At 43.0% G+C, this 16008-nt stretch overlaps 1 protein-coding gene across 1 annotated transcript in view; it reads right to left on the bottom strand.

The window, feature by feature from the left end:
* The window catches only part of LOC119272475, an 87695-nt gene that overhangs the window by 14813 nt on the left and 56874 nt on the right, over positions 1-16008 (bottom strand). The window lies entirely within an intron of this gene.

Consider the following 16008-nt stretch of genomic DNA (forward strand, 5'->3'; position numbering starts at 1 on the left):
GGCGGGGCGTTGGCGGGGCGGTGGCGTGGGGATTGCCGGAGAAAAAGCTCGGCACGGGGGGCCTAGAGGGATGGCCGGGGCGGCGGCGGAGTGGCGGTGGGGAGTGTTTTCGGGGCGGGCGGGGCGGCGCACCGCCGGCCGCGGGCGGCGGGGGGCTGCTGTTTGGCCGGTGGTGGCTGGCGGCTCAGGGGGGTGGATGTTGAAGATGAACCGCAGGCCCTTGATTTCGTATCCAACGGCTGCAAAATCGACTGACCAGAGATGAAAAAGTCAGTCGACCGACGTGTAGCCTCACCTTGCTAGTGCGTTCAGTTTCGACAGTTAAGTTCAGTTTCGGCAGTTAAGTTTAGTTTCGACAGTTAAATTCAGTTTCGACAGTTAAGTTCAGAGATGAGCGGCTGATGTATTTTACATCTAGGACTTTGTGGTTATGTATTTTACGTCATGTATTGGAGATGCTATTAGAATTCCACTCAGGTTAACGTTGTTCATTGTCTCTCTTGTCATGCTTCAGCCTCGGCGTCCTACAACTCACCGGAGTTGCTCCAACGACGAAACCCTCCATCACAGCAGAGAAGTACCTCGGGCTCTATCTCCAGACGCCTAAGATCTTCTTCCCCTCCTCCGACAGCCAAGTCAGCCGGAGCATCCTCACCGGCCAACCCAATCACGTTGAGATCGACATGGCTTCGCCAAAGAGGTTGTACACTTGTTGCATCTCTTTTTTACTCTACATGTTATATATATTGTTCACTGAGCACTCGTAGTAACGGGAAATACAATTATTTTATCCTACTATATGACAAGCAGTGAGGTACCAGGCAACTTAGCTATCCGTGATGGACTCTCTTGAATGCCATCATTATTTATCTCTGCGCGTTTGAGCTGTGCATTTGTCGATGGGCCTGGGAGTTGAGCTAGTATGGCAGTTGCTTGGGTCCAAAGTAATAGAAGTAGCACAAAAACATTTCTTTAGTGTAGGATTTTCCTTGCTCAAGCCTGCCTACTAGAATCACCAGTGCTTGAAAGGAAAAGTGAATGAAAAACATCGGAATTGGAAAGTTTCCTATGGTACTACTTTTCATGAATTTGGTGCAGAGAAATGGACCAAAGGAAAACTATAGGATTTGTTCTTTTAGTGTCTCCTTGAAAGAAAAACCGTAGGAATTCTAATTTCCACTTCTCCTCCTTTTCATATTCCTATTCATCAAGCACAAGACTAAGAGATAGTAGCATAATAGCATTATAACCGTACATTTTCTTGTGGTTTGACTTAATCTCACCATGCTTTTTTGCATCATGTGATCTTCCAATTGTTGTGAATCAAACACCCAGATTGGCAGAAATCATGTGTTTTTAAATTCTCTGTTTTGCACGTGCATTCCTATCCTATTCCTGTCTATTTCCTATCCCTGCATTGTTAGAATCCTCAAATTCAAACAAGCCCTTACTCAATTACTTATGTTACAGATATGTGTCAAAAAAACCTTGTGTGGTTTGTCCTGCTCCCGCGGCGCTGTGTTCCACCCCAGCTCAGCTGCTCCAGCGACGGAAGGGTTCACCACTGCAGGGATCCGCTCTCCAGACTGTCTTTCACCGCCTCAGATCTTCTTCCCCGCCGCTGGCAGCCACGACAATTGCATCACCATCATCAACTGAGCAGATGACCTTGAGGACTACACGGGTCCGCAAGAGAGGTCGCACTCTTCCGTGTCTACTTACGTTATGTGTCGCTTAATATGATGACATGCTACATTATCATCGTGTTCACCTATTAGACTCCGAGTCAGGTCCAAACTAATGCTGAAACTTGAGTTTTTAAATGGTTGTGGGGTACATATTGGGGCAGCAATCAGTACTATCTGTCTACTATCTGGTTAATCTCCGGAGTCTACTATGAGTTTCATGTTGGGTGCAAACAAACATTAAAGGAGCCATCATCTGTATTTTTAACTAAAGCTATTATGTTCCTGCTATCATTGGTTTTGGGCCTATCCACAGTTTTCTACCATCACTCTGGATTTGTGCATGCACTCCTTACATAATCTCACTATATTTTATTCCTATGCATGCCAGTCATTATACACAATGGAACTGATCATGTAGAGCAAAAGAGATGAGCCTTGCGTGGCAATAAAATTTCATGCAGACGTCGTTCCATGGTGGGTGCAAAGGCAACCCCCCCTCCACCCATTTTGGATCGTAATCAAGAGGAAGATAACTGGTCTGAGGGGGATTTAGATGGAGAAGACCACTCCTATTTACCCCATGAGGTCTTCGCTCTAACTTGGCATGCTGATGTTGGTAATATCATGCATATGGTGCCTTGCATTGCTTACTGTATACATTAAAGATGTCATCTGCTTAGTTTAGACATGCTTTGTGTCAATGCCATATGTTTAGTTTCTTTATCATATATGTGAATCATGCAATGCCATCTTGTCTAGCCAGGCATCATATATGTGAATTTTGCAATGCCACCCTGGTTAGCCAGTCATCTTATATGCGAATTATATCATGCCATCATTTTTTATTATGTGTTAAATTTGTCAACAATTTTAGTACATTCAATTACTCTTCCTGTGCATCAGCCATTCGACACGGTCATGGAAAAAATTGGAGTGGAAACAAGGTCTTCAGAGCAGACAATGCTATCTGACGAAGCGCATGTCTTGCTGGTTACCGATAGCTCCTCAGAGGAGGACTCAGAGACAGATGACCAGCCATATTTCCCCCCGAGGTGCATGCCCTAACTTGGCAGGGTTATGTTGCTCATATCGTGCATATGGTATCTTGCATTGCTATGTCATTTGCTTAGTTTAGACATGCTTTGTGTGAATGCCACCTGTTTAGTGTCTAATTACCATATATGTGAATTATGCAATGTTATCTTGTTGCAAGGCATTATGTATGTGAATTATGCAATGCCATGCTATTTAGGCAAGCGTCATATATGTGAATTATATCATGCCGTCCTTTTTTGTATTTAGGCAAGCGACAATGTTTGTATATTCAACCGCTCTTCCTGTGCATCAGCCATTTGAATTGGTGATGGAGAAATCTGAAGTGAAAACAAGGTCTTCAGAGCAGACAATGCTACCTGTTGAAGCAGATATCTTGCTGGTTACAGATAGCTCTTCAGAGGAGGATTCAGAGGCAGATGACCAGTCCTATTATCCCCCTAGGGTGTATGCTCAAACTTGGCAGGGTTATATTACTCATATAATGCATATGTTGTATTGCAATGCTTAGTTTTTAAATCATATACACAATATTGAATGCCATCTCCTTAGTTGACACATCATATATGTGATTGCCCTCTGCTCACTTCCTTAGTATATAAATCATATATTTGAATTATGTCATGCCATGATGTTTACATAGATAGCATGTATCTGAATTATGGCTTGCCAACCCATTTTCTAAAGACATAATATAGTTATATCATCTCATCCTGTTTACATAGTCATCATATTTTAAATTATGTCATTCTATCCGTGAATTATATCTTGCCATCATGTTTCCATCGATGACATGTTTGTGATTTATGGCATGCCAACCACTTTAATAGACACATCGTATAGTTATATCATGTCATCCTGTTTACATAGTCACCATATTTTGAAGTATGTCATTCTATCCTGTTTAGTTAGCCACCATACATGTGAAATTGTGTCATGCTATCCTGTTTAATTAGCCATCATATATGTGAAATTATGTCCTGCTATTCTATTTGCTTAGACAACATAAATGTGAATTATTTCATGCCCTGTTTTCTTCCCTACTATCCATTGCACCTGTCTATCTTACAATGTCTGTACATTCAATTACTTCTCTTGTTTATCAGCCATTTCAATTGGAGGGAGTGATGGCAGTATCTATGGGAGTAAAAACACAGTCTTCAGAAAAGATCGTGCTACCTTTCGATGCAGATAGAACCACGGTTGTACTTGCCCAAGAACCAGCCCCACCACACATAACCCACACTCATGCAGATTGTACCCCTACCCAGTTGGACAGAGAACCAGCTACACCCCTTCTAACCCCAACCCCAGCAGATAGACACCCAGTTCCTGTTGACACGGCACCGTCTCCACCACACAGCACCCAAACACGAGCAGTTAGTAAGGCAACTGCAGTGCCCAAATCATGAGGACTACCACTCCGAACCCAAAGTCAACGCTTAAAGCAGAAGAAGAATTGTTCTCAGGTCAGGTTCCATATCTATGTTTCATACTACTTTGCTCTTGCATCACTGTATTTACTGATACCAACTAATTTCAAATTTGAAGGATGCAATTGAAACTCCAATGGCGCAACAGGTATGTTTTAAACCTGTTTCTTCAACGTGTTTGGCTGTTTGCTGTTGTAACTTGCTCTATGTTGATTTCAGTTTCAATTGAATAAACAGTTATGTTCTCATGCCATGCACATTACAAGTGTTGTTATTGCTGTGTAGTTTCCCACACTTATATTCTGTCTATGCTGCTTTGTCTTAAATAGATATGATTTGAACTGTATCTATCTTGATTTGGCAACATAAACTAGAATGATATAGACCATATAGTGACCATACTACATAGATATATGTTTGTTTCATATTGTTATCCTGTCCACCTTACTACTGAACTGGTTTACCAAAATGAGTTTCATATACTACATTGTAAACCTGAGATGTGTTTGTTTGTTTCTCTTTTATAACGCGGATAAAATATTAGAGAAGAGTACCCTGTTATGCAATGGTAAAGGAAGTAATGCAGATAAGGTTCAAGATAGTGAGACATCCCTGTTGGTCTCCAAGAAAGCTGATAAAAACTATATTGAAGACACTGAGACAACCCCAAAGTCCTATCTTGATGTAGTGTTCGAGTTACTGGCTACCACTGCTGGCACCAGCTCTTCGAACTCGTTGCCTGAATTAGTTCGGCTTCTTGAGTCTCAACTTCAAGTTGAAATACATCGATCAGATGTTATGCGACAGGAAGCAGAAGGACTGAGGAAGTCCCTGCAGAATTCAGATGCATACTTTCTGGTGCAACAACAAGCGCTGGAGGACTTAAGCACCAAACAAGAGAAAGTTAATAAGCTTGCTAAGCACCTTGCCAGCATTATTGGTACCCATGATATTGTTTCTTGAGCTCTTCTGAAGTGGTTTCAGTTCTGGACTTGTTTTGCTGCGGCGTTTATATGCTGCTGTGTTCCCTATATTTGCACTGGTGGCGAACTTTGATGCCCAGTGGATGTAATATGTGTAATAGCCGTGATAGACTAGTGTAAGTTGCTTGCTTATTTATTTCCTTGTTGTCTTGTTTATTTGTTTGCTTGTAGTCAGTGCAGTTCTTTTTCTGCGGTTTGCTAGTGGCTGCAATAACCTATTTTTTAAAACTAGGCCACAATAACCATGGGCTAATATTTACTTTAGTGACACTGGGCCTCTTACGGCCCGTAGAAACAGTGGGCCTTCTATGGGTCATATAAACAGTGGGCCTTCTACGGGTCGTAGAAACAATGGGCCTTCTACGGGCCGTATCATCAATGGGCCTTATACGGGCCGTATGATCGATTGGCCAAACATGGGCCAAACAGACCGCATTCTGGCCGTAAACGGGCTAGAGTTGGAATCTTCCATTCATGGGCCGACCATAACGGGCCATCGTTAATAGGCCGTATTTGATGACGCTATGAAAATGACCCAACGTATTAACGGACCACAAACGGGCTGACTGTAACCACGGGCTGAATTTGGCCCACAAGCAGAAAATGATAGTAATGGGCCGTAAGTAAACGAATGCTGGAAAATAGCCCAAGAATAAATGGGCTCTGAGAAGGCCGAAAGATAACATGGGCTGGAAACGGCCCAACGGAATAAGGGGCCGTTAATGGGTATAAAGTGATACACTGTTCTTTACGGGCCAGTTTCACCACAGGCCGTTAATGGGTGTAAAGTGATACACTGTTCATTACGGGCCAGTTTCACCACGGGCCGTTAATAGGCCAAGAGTTACATAGGGCCTCATATGGGCCGAAAGACGTCATGGGCCATACATGGGCCAGAAGTGAAAACAGGCTGGAATCATATTGGATGGCCCAGATGACGCTACTGGGCCTAATTCGAATAGGGCGTAACGAGCCTTGGGTTAGCGGGCTGTAAATGGGCTATATGCGAACAGGCAGTTAACAGGCTTTCCATGGGCCGGCCTGCCACCTTTTGACCAAGTCAGACGGGCCGGCCTTTTCACAGAAATGGGCCTCTGTTGGGCCGTGCCACGTGTCGACATATCATAGGCGCCTTCTGTCCAATGAGTGGATGACATCTGTCCGAGTGATGAGCCGACACGTGTTTCCTCCAGCCAATGATGATTTTACACGTGGAAAATCCCCATTGGTCGGGGCTGTTAATGGGTTATCGGATCCAAAACCCAACCCGATAGCTTAACGGCATCCCGTTACGGTGGATGCCACGTGTCGGTCACCCTTGACGAAAGCACTTCTGTGACGCGCAATTTATTGTCATGGAAGTGGACACTTCCGTGATGATAATTTTGGTAATGTCATGGAACACTTCTACGATAGCACATGTATGACTATCTTGATTCTGTCATAAAATCGTCATGGATGTACATGCATGACAGAAAACGCGACCTACTGTGACAAACACGTATCATCACGGAAGTGTATTTTTTTGTAGTGCAGGCACAAGATGATGATGGCCATATCATATCACTTATATTGATTGCATGTGATGTTTATCATTTATGCATCTTATTCTGCTTGATTGACGGTAGCATTAATTATAAGATGATCTCTCACTAAATTTCAAGGTACAAGTGTTCTCCCTGAGTATGCACCGTTGCCAAAGTTCATTGTGCTGAGACACCACGTGATGATCAGGTGTGCTAAGCTCTACGTTCACATACAACGGGTGCAAGCCAGTTTTGCACACACATAAATACTCGGGTTAAACTTGACGAGCCTAGAATATGAAGATATGGCCTCGGAACACTAAGACCGAAAGGTCGAGCGTGAATCATATAGTAGATATGATCAACATAGTGATGTTCACCATTGAAAACTACTCCATTTCACGTGATGATCGGTCATGGTTTAGTTGATATGGATCACGTGATCACTTAGATGATTAGAGGGATGTCTATCTAAATGGGAGTTCTTAAATATGATTAACTGAACTTTAATTTATCATGAACTTAATACCTGATAGTATTTTGTTTGTCTATGTTGTTGTAGATGGACGGCCCGTGCTGTTGTTCCATTAAATTTTAATGCGTTCCTTGAGAAAGAAAAGTTGAAAGATGATGGTAGCAATTACACAGATTGGGTTCGTAACTTGAGGATTATCATCATTGCTGCACATAAGAATTACGTCCTGGAAGCACCACTAAGTGCCAAACCCGCTGCAGGAGCAACGCCAGATGTTATGAACGTCTGGCAGAGCAAAGCTGGTGACTACTCGATAGTTCAGTGTGCCATGCTTTACGGCTTAGAACCAGGACTTCAACTACGTTTTGAACGTCATGGAGCATATGAGATGTTCCAGGAGTTGAAGTTAATATTTCAAGCAAATGCCCAGATTTAGAGATATGAAGTCTCCAATAAGTTCTACAGCTGCAAGATGAAGGAGAATAGTTATGTCAGTGAACATATACTCAGAATGTCTGGGTACCATAACCACTTGACTCAACTGGGAGTTAATCTTCCTGTTGATAGTGTCATTGACAGAGTTCTTCAATCACTGTCACCAAGCTACAAGAGCTTCATGATGAACTACAATATGCAAGGGATGGATAAGACGATTTCCGAGCTCTTCGCAATGCTAAAAGCTGCGGAGGTAGAAATCAAGAAGGAGCATCAAGTGTTGATGGTCAACAAGACCACCAGTTTCAAGAAAAAGGGTAAAGGGAAGAAGAAAGGGAACTTCAAGAAGAACGACAAACAAGTTGCTGCTCAAGAGAAGAAACCCAAGTTTGGACCTAAGCCTGAGAATGAGTGCTTCTACTGCAAAGGGCTGGTCACTGGAAGCAGAACTGCCCCAAGTATTTGGCGGATAAGAAGGATGGCAAGGCGAACAAAGGTATACGTGATATACATGTTATTGATGTGTACCTTACTGAAGCTCGCAGTAGCACCTAGGTATTTGATACTGGTTCTATTGCTAATATTTGCAACTCGAAATAGGGACTACGGATTAAGCAAAGATTGGCTAAGGACGAGGTGACGATGCGCGCGGGAAATGGTTCCAAAGTCGATGTGATCGCCGTCGGCACACTACCTCTACATCTACCTTTGGGATTAGTTTTAGACCTGAATAATTGTTATTTGGTGCCAGGGTTGAGCATGCACATTATATCTGGATCTTGTTTGATGCGAGACAGTTGTACATTTAAATCAGAGAATAATGGTTGTTCTATTTATATGAGTAATATCTTCTATGGTCATGCACCCTTGAAGAGTGGTCTACTTTTAATGAATCTCAATAGTAGTGATACGCATATTCATAATGTTGAAGTGAAAATATGCAGAGTTGATAATGATAGTGTAACTTATTTGTGGCACTGCCATTTAGGTCATATTGGTGTAAACCGCATGAAGAAAATCCATTCTGACAGACTTTTGGAATAACTTGATTATGAATCACTTGGTGTCAGTGTCAAAACCGGCGGATCTCGGGTAGGGGGTCCCAAACTGTGCGTCTAAGGAGGATGGTAAGAGGAGGCAGGGGACATGATGTTTACCCAGGTTTGGGCCCTCTTGATGGAGGTAATACCCTACGTCCTGCTTGATTGTTCTTGATGATATGAGTATTACAAGAGTTGACCTACCACGAGATCGTAGAGGCTAAACCCTAGAAGCTAGCCTATGGTATGATTGTATGTTGTCCTATGGACTAAACCCTTCGGTTTATATAGACACTGGAGGGGGCTAGGGTTACACAAGGTCGGTTACAAGGGAGTAGATCTACATATCTGTATTGCCTAACTTGCATTCCACGCCAAGGAAAGTCCCATCCGGACACGAGATGAAGTCTTCAATCTTGTATCTTCATAGTCCAACAGTCCGGCCAAAGGATATAGTCTGGCTGTCCGGAGACCCCCTAATCCAGGACTCCCTCACTTGGTACTTTCGAACCATGCCTCATGGGCAAGATGACTAAAATACCGTTCTCTGGAACTATGGAGCGAGCAACAAATTTGTTGGAAATCATACATATTGATGTATGTGGTCCGATGAATATTGAGGCTCGCGGCGGGTATCGCTATTTTTCTCACCTTCACAGATGATTTGAGCAGATATGGGTATATCTACTTGATGAAACATAAGTCCAAAACATTTGAAAAGTTCAAAGAATTTCAGAGTGAAGTGGAAAATCAAGTTTCTACGATCTTATCAAGGAGGTGAATATTTGAGTTACGAGTTTGGTCTTCATTTGAAACAATGCGGAATAGTTTCGCAACTCACGCCACCCGGAACACCACAACGTAATGGTGTGTCCGAACATCGTAATCGTAATTTACTAGATATGGTGCGACCTATGATGTCTCTTACTGATTTACCGCTATCATTTTGGGGTTACGCTTTAGAGACAGCTACATTCACGTTAAATAGGGCACCATCTAAATCCGTTGAGATGACGCCTTATGAACTATGGTTTGGCAAGAAACCAAAGTTGTCGTTTCTTAAAGTTTGGGGCTACGATGCTTATGTGAAAAAGCTTCAACCTGATAAGCTCGAACCCAAATCGGAGAAATATGTCTTCATAGGATACCCAAAGGAGACTGTTTGGTACACCTTCTATCACAGATCTGAAGGCAAGACATTTGTTGCTAAGAATGGATCCTTTCTAGAGAGGGAGTTTCTGTCGAAAGAATTGAGTGGGAGGAAAGTAGAACTTGATGAGGTAACTGTACCTGCTCCCTTATTGGAAAGTACTCCATCACAAAAACTGGTTCCTGTGACACCTACACCAATCAGTGAGGAAGCCAATGATGATGATCATGAAACTTCAGATCAAGTTACTACCGAACCTCGTAGGTCAACCAGAATAAGATCCGCACTAGAGTGGTACGGTAATCTTGTTCTGGAGGTCATGTTACTTGACCATGACAAACCTACGAACTATGAGGAAGCGATGATGAGCCCAGATTCCGCAAAATGACTTGAGGCCATGAACTCTGAGATGGGATCCATGTATGAGAACAAAGTGTGGACTTTGGTTGACTTGCCCGATGATCGGCAAGCCATCAAGAATAAATGGATCTTCAAGAAGAAGACTGACGCTGACGGTAATGTTAATGTCTACAAAGCTCGACTTGTTGCAAAAGGTTTTCGACAAGTTCAAGGAGTTGACTACGATGAGACCTTCTCACCCGTAGCGATGCTTAAGTCCGTCCGAATCATGTTAGCAATTGCCCCATTTTATGATTATGAAATTTGGCAAATGGATGTAAAGACTACATTCCTGAATGGATTTCTAGAATAGGAGTTGTATATGATGCAACATGAAGGTTTTATCGATCCAAAGGGTACTAGCAAAGTGTGCAAGATCCAGTGATCCATTTATGGACTGGTGCAAGCCTCTCGGAGTTGGAATAAACTTTTTGATAGTGTGATCAAGGCATATCGTTTTATACAGACTTTTGGAGAAGCATGTATTTACAAGAAAGTGAGTGGGAGCTCTGCAGCATTTCTAATATTATATGTGGATGGCATATTGTTGATTGGAAATGATATATAATTTCTGGATAGCATAAAATGATACTTGAATAAGAGTTTTTCAATGAAAGGCCATGGTGAAGCTGCTTATATATTAGGCATCAAGATCTATAGAGATAGATCAAGACGCCTAATTAGACTTTCACAAAGCACATACCTTGATAAAGTTTTGAAGAAGTTCAAAATGGATCAAGCTAAGAAAGGGTTCTTGCCTGTGTTACAAGGTGTGAAGTTGAGTAAGACTCAAGCCCGACCACTGCAAAAGATAGAGTGAAAATGAAAAGTGTTCCCTATGCTTCAGCCATAGGCTCTATCATGTATGCAATGTTGTGTACCAGACTTGATGTGTGCCTTGCTATTAGTTTAGTAGGGAAGTACCAAAGTAATCCAGGAGTGGATCACTGGACAACGGTCAATAACATCTTGAAATACTTGAAAAGGACTAAGGATATGTTTCTCGTTTATGCAGGTGACAAAGAGCTCGTCGTAAATGGTTACGTCGATGCAACCTTTGACATTGATCCGGACGATTCTAAATCGCAAACCGGATACATGTTTATATTGAACGGTGGAGCTGTCAGTTGGAGCAGTTCTAAACAAAACATCGTGGCGGGATCTACGTGTGAAGCGGAATACATAGCTGCTTTGGAAGCAGCAACTGAAGGAGTCTGGATGAAGGTGTTCATATCCGATCTAGGTGTCATACCTAGTGCATCGGGTCCAATGAAAATCTTTTGTGACAATACTGGTGCAATTGCCTTAGCAAAGGAATCCAGATTTCACAAGAGAACCAAACACATCAAGAGACGCTTCAATTCCATCCGCGATCAAGTCCAGGTGGGAGACATAGAGATTTGCAAGATACATACGGATTTGAACATTACAGACCCGTTGACTAAGCCTCTCTCATGAGCAAAACATGATCAGCACCAAGGCTCCATGGGTGTTAGAATCATTACTGTGTAATCTAGATTATTGACTCTAGTGCAAGTGGGAGACTGAAGAAAATATGCCCTAGAGGCAATAATAAAGTTATTATTTATTTCCTTATTTCATGATAACTATTTATTATTCATGCTAGAATTGTATTAACCGAAAACATAATACATGTGTGAATACATAGACAAACAGAGTCTCACTGGTATGCCTCTACTTGACTAACTCGTTGATCAAACATGGTTATGTTTCCTAACCATAGACATGAGTTGTCATTTGATAAACGGGATCACATCATTAGGAGAATGATGTGATTGACTTGACCCATTCCGTTAGCTTAGCACTTGATTGTTTTAGTTTACTGTTATTGCTTTCTTCATGACTTATACATGTTCCTATGACTATGAGATTATGCAACTCCCGATTACCGGAGGAACACTTTGTGTGCTACCAAACTTCACAACGTAACTAGGTGATTATAAAGGTGCTCTACAGGTGTCTCCGATGGTACTTGTTGAGTTGGCATAGATCGAGATTAGGATTTGTCACTCCAATTGTTGGAGAGGTATCTTTGGGCCATCTCGGTAATGCACATCACTATCAGCCTTGCAAGCAATGCAAATAATGAGTTAGTTGCAGGATGATGCATTACGGAAACGAGTAAAGAGACTTGCCGGTAATGAGATTGAACTAGGTATTGAGATACCGACGATCGAATCTCGGGCAAGTAACATACCGATGACAAAGGGAACAACGTATGTTGTTATGCGGTTTGACCGATAAAGATCTTCGTAGAATATGTAGGAGCCAATATGAACATCCAGGTTCCGCTATTGGTTATTGACTGGAGATGTGTCTCGGTCATTTCTACATAGTTCTCGAACCCATAGGGTCCGCACGCTTAACGTTTGGTGACGATCGGTATTATGAGTTTATGTGATTTGATGTACCGAAGGTAGTTCGGAGTCCCGGATGAGATCGGGGATATGACGAGGAGTCTCGAAATGGTCGAGACGTAAAGATCAATATATTGGCGACTATATTCGGACATCGGAAAGGTTCCGAGTGATTCGGCTATTTTTCGGAGTACCGGGGAGTTACGGGAATACGGGGAAGAAGTATTGGGCCTCATGGGCCAAGTGGTGGAAGAGAGGAGGCAGGGTGCCCCCCTAGCCCAAACCGAATTGGACTAGGGGGCCGGCTCCCTTTCCTCCTTTCCTTCCTCTCCTTCCTTCTCCCTCTCCTCCTTCCTTTCCCCCTCCTAGTAGGAGTAGGAAAGGGGAGTCCTACTCCTACTAGGAGGACTCCTCTTCCTGGCGCGCCCTACAAGGGCCGGCCAGCCTCCCCCTTGATCCTTTATATACGGGGGCAGGGGGGCACCCTAGAAAACACAAGTTGATTGTTCCAAGCCGTGTGTGGTGCCTCCCTCCACCATAATCCACCTCGATCATATCGTAGCAGTGCTTAGGCGAAGCCCTGCGTCGGTAGCAACATCATCACCGTCATCATGCCGTCGTGCTGACAAAACTCTCCCGTGAAGCTCTGCTGGATCGGAGTTCGTGGGACGTCATCGAGCTGAACGTGCGCTGAACTCAGAGGTGCCGTGCGTTCGGTACTTGGATCAGTCGGATCGTGAAGACGTTCGACTACATCAACCGCGTTCTCATAACACTTCCGCTTTCGGTCTACGAGGGTACATAGACAATACTCTCCCCTCTCGTTGTTGTGCATCACCATGATCTTGCGTGTGCGTAGGATTTTTTTTGAAATTACTATGTTCCCCAACAGAACATTGTATCTGGATCTTGTTTAATGCGAGATGGCTACTCATTTAAATCCGAGAATAATGGTTGTTCTATTTATATGAGAGATATGTTTTATGGTCATGCCCCACTGGTCAATGGTCTATTTTTATTGAATCTCGAACATGATGTTACACATATTCATAGTGTGAATGCCAAAAGATGTAAGGTTGATAATGATAGTCCCACATACCTGTGGCACTGGCGCCTTGGTTACATTGGTGTCAAACACATGAAGAAACTCCATGTAGATGGACTTTTGGAGTCTCTTGATTATGAATCATTTGACACGTGCGAACCATGCCTCATGGGCAAAATGACCAAGACTCCGTTCTCCGGAACAATGGAGCGAGCAACCAACTTCTTGTAAATCATACATATTGATGTATGCGGTCCAATGAGAGTTGAGGCTCGTGGTGGCTATCATTATGTTTTGACCCTCACCGATGACTTAAGTAGATATGGGTATGTCTACTTAATGAAACACAAGCCTGAGACCTTTGAAAAGTTCAAGGAATTTCAGAGCGAGGTAGAGAATTAACGTGACAGGAAAATAAAGTTCTTACGATCAGATCATGGAGGACAATACTTGAGTCACGAGTTTGGCACACACTTAAGGAAATGTGGAATTGTTTCACAACTCACGCCGCCTGGAACACCCCAGCGAAATGGTGTGTCCAAACGTCGTAATCGCACTCTATTGGATATGGTGCGATCTATGATGTCTCTTACCGATCTACCAGTATCGTTTTGGGGTTATGCTTTAGAGATTGCCACATTCACTTTAAATAGGGCTCCGTCGAAATCTGCTGAGACGACACCGTATGAATTATGGTTTGGGAAGAAACCTAAGCTATCATTTCTAAAAGTTTGGGGATGCAATGCTTATGTCAAGAAACTTCAACCTGAAAAGCTCGAACCCAAATTGGAAAAATGCATCTTCATAGGATACCCTTAGGAAACTATTAGGTATACCTTCTACCTCAGATCCGAAGGCAAGATCTTTGTTGCCAAGAATGGATCCTTTCTGGAGAAAGAGTTTCTCTTGAAAGAAGTAAGTGGGAGGAAAGTAGAACTTGATGAGGTACTCCCTCTTGAACCGGAGAGTAGCGCAGCTCAGGAAGATGTTTCTGTGGTGCCTGCACCGACTAGAGTGGAAGTTAATGATGATGATCATGAAACTTCGGATCAAGTTGCTACTGAACTTCGTAGGTCCACAAGGACACGTTCCGCACCAGAGTAGTACGGCAACCCTATCCTGGAAATCATGTTGTTAGACAATGGTGAACCTTCGAACTATGAAGAAGCAATGGCGGGCCCAAATTCCAACAGATGGCTTGAAGCCACGAAATCCGAGATAGGATCCATGTATGAAAACAAATTATGGACTTTGACAGACTTTCCCCATGATCGGCAAGCCATAGAGAATAAGTGGATCTTGAAGAAGAAGACTGACGCGGATGGTAATGTGGCCATCTATAAGGCTCGGCTTGTCGCTAAGGGTTATCGACAAGTTCAAGGGGTTGACTACGATGAGACCTTCTCACCCGTAGTGAAGTTGAAGTCCGCCCGAATCATGTTAGCAATTGCCGCATTCTATGAATATGAGATATGGCAAATGGACGTCAAAACGACATTCCTTAACGGTTTCCTTAAGGAAGAATTGTATATGATGCATCCAGAAGGTTTTGTCGATCCTAAGAATGCTGACAAGGTATGCAAGCTCCAGCACTCCATCTATGGGATGGTACAAGCATCTCAGAGTTGGAACATTCACTTTGATGAAATGATCAAAGTGTTTGGGTTTATACAGACTTATGGAGAAGCATGTATTTACAAGAAAGTGAGTGGGAGCTCTGTAGCATTTCTCATATTATATGTGGACGACATACTATTGATGGGAAATGATACAGAACTTTTGGAAAGCATAAAGGCCTACTTGAATAAGTGTTTTTCAATGAAGGACCTTGGAGAAGATGCTTACATATTAGGCATTAAGATCTATAGAGATAGATCGAGACGCCTCATTGGTCTTTCACAAAGCACATACCTTGACAAGATATTGAAGAAGTTCAATATGGATCAGTCCGAGAAGGGGTTCTTGCCTGTATTGCAAGGTGTGAGATTGAGCACGGCTCAATGCTCGACCTCGGCAGAAGATAGATAAAATATGAGTATCATCCCCTATGCCTCAGCCACATGCTCTATTATGTATGCCATGCTGTGTACTAGACCTGATGTGAACCTTGCCATAAGTTTGGTATGGAGGTAGCAAAGTGATCCCGGTATGGAACACTGGATAGCGGTCAAGAATATCCTGAAGTACCTGAAAAGGACTAAGGATATGTTTCTCGTTTATGGAGGTGATGAAGAGCTCGTCGTAAAGGGTTACGTCGATGCTGACACAAATCTGGATGACTCCAAGTCACAAACCGGATATGTGTACATTTTGAATGGTGGGGTAGTTAGCTGGTGCAGTTGCAAGCAAAGCATCATGGCGGGATCTACATGTGAAGCGGAGTACATAGCTGCCTCGGAGGTA

This window comes from Triticum dicoccoides, chromosome 3A (assembly GCF_002162155.2).
Source record: "Triticum dicoccoides isolate Atlit2015 ecotype Zavitan chromosome 3A, WEW_v2.0, whole genome shotgun sequence".
Taxonomy (NCBI): Eukaryota; Viridiplantae; Streptophyta; class Magnoliopsida; order Poales; family Poaceae; genus Triticum; species Triticum dicoccoides.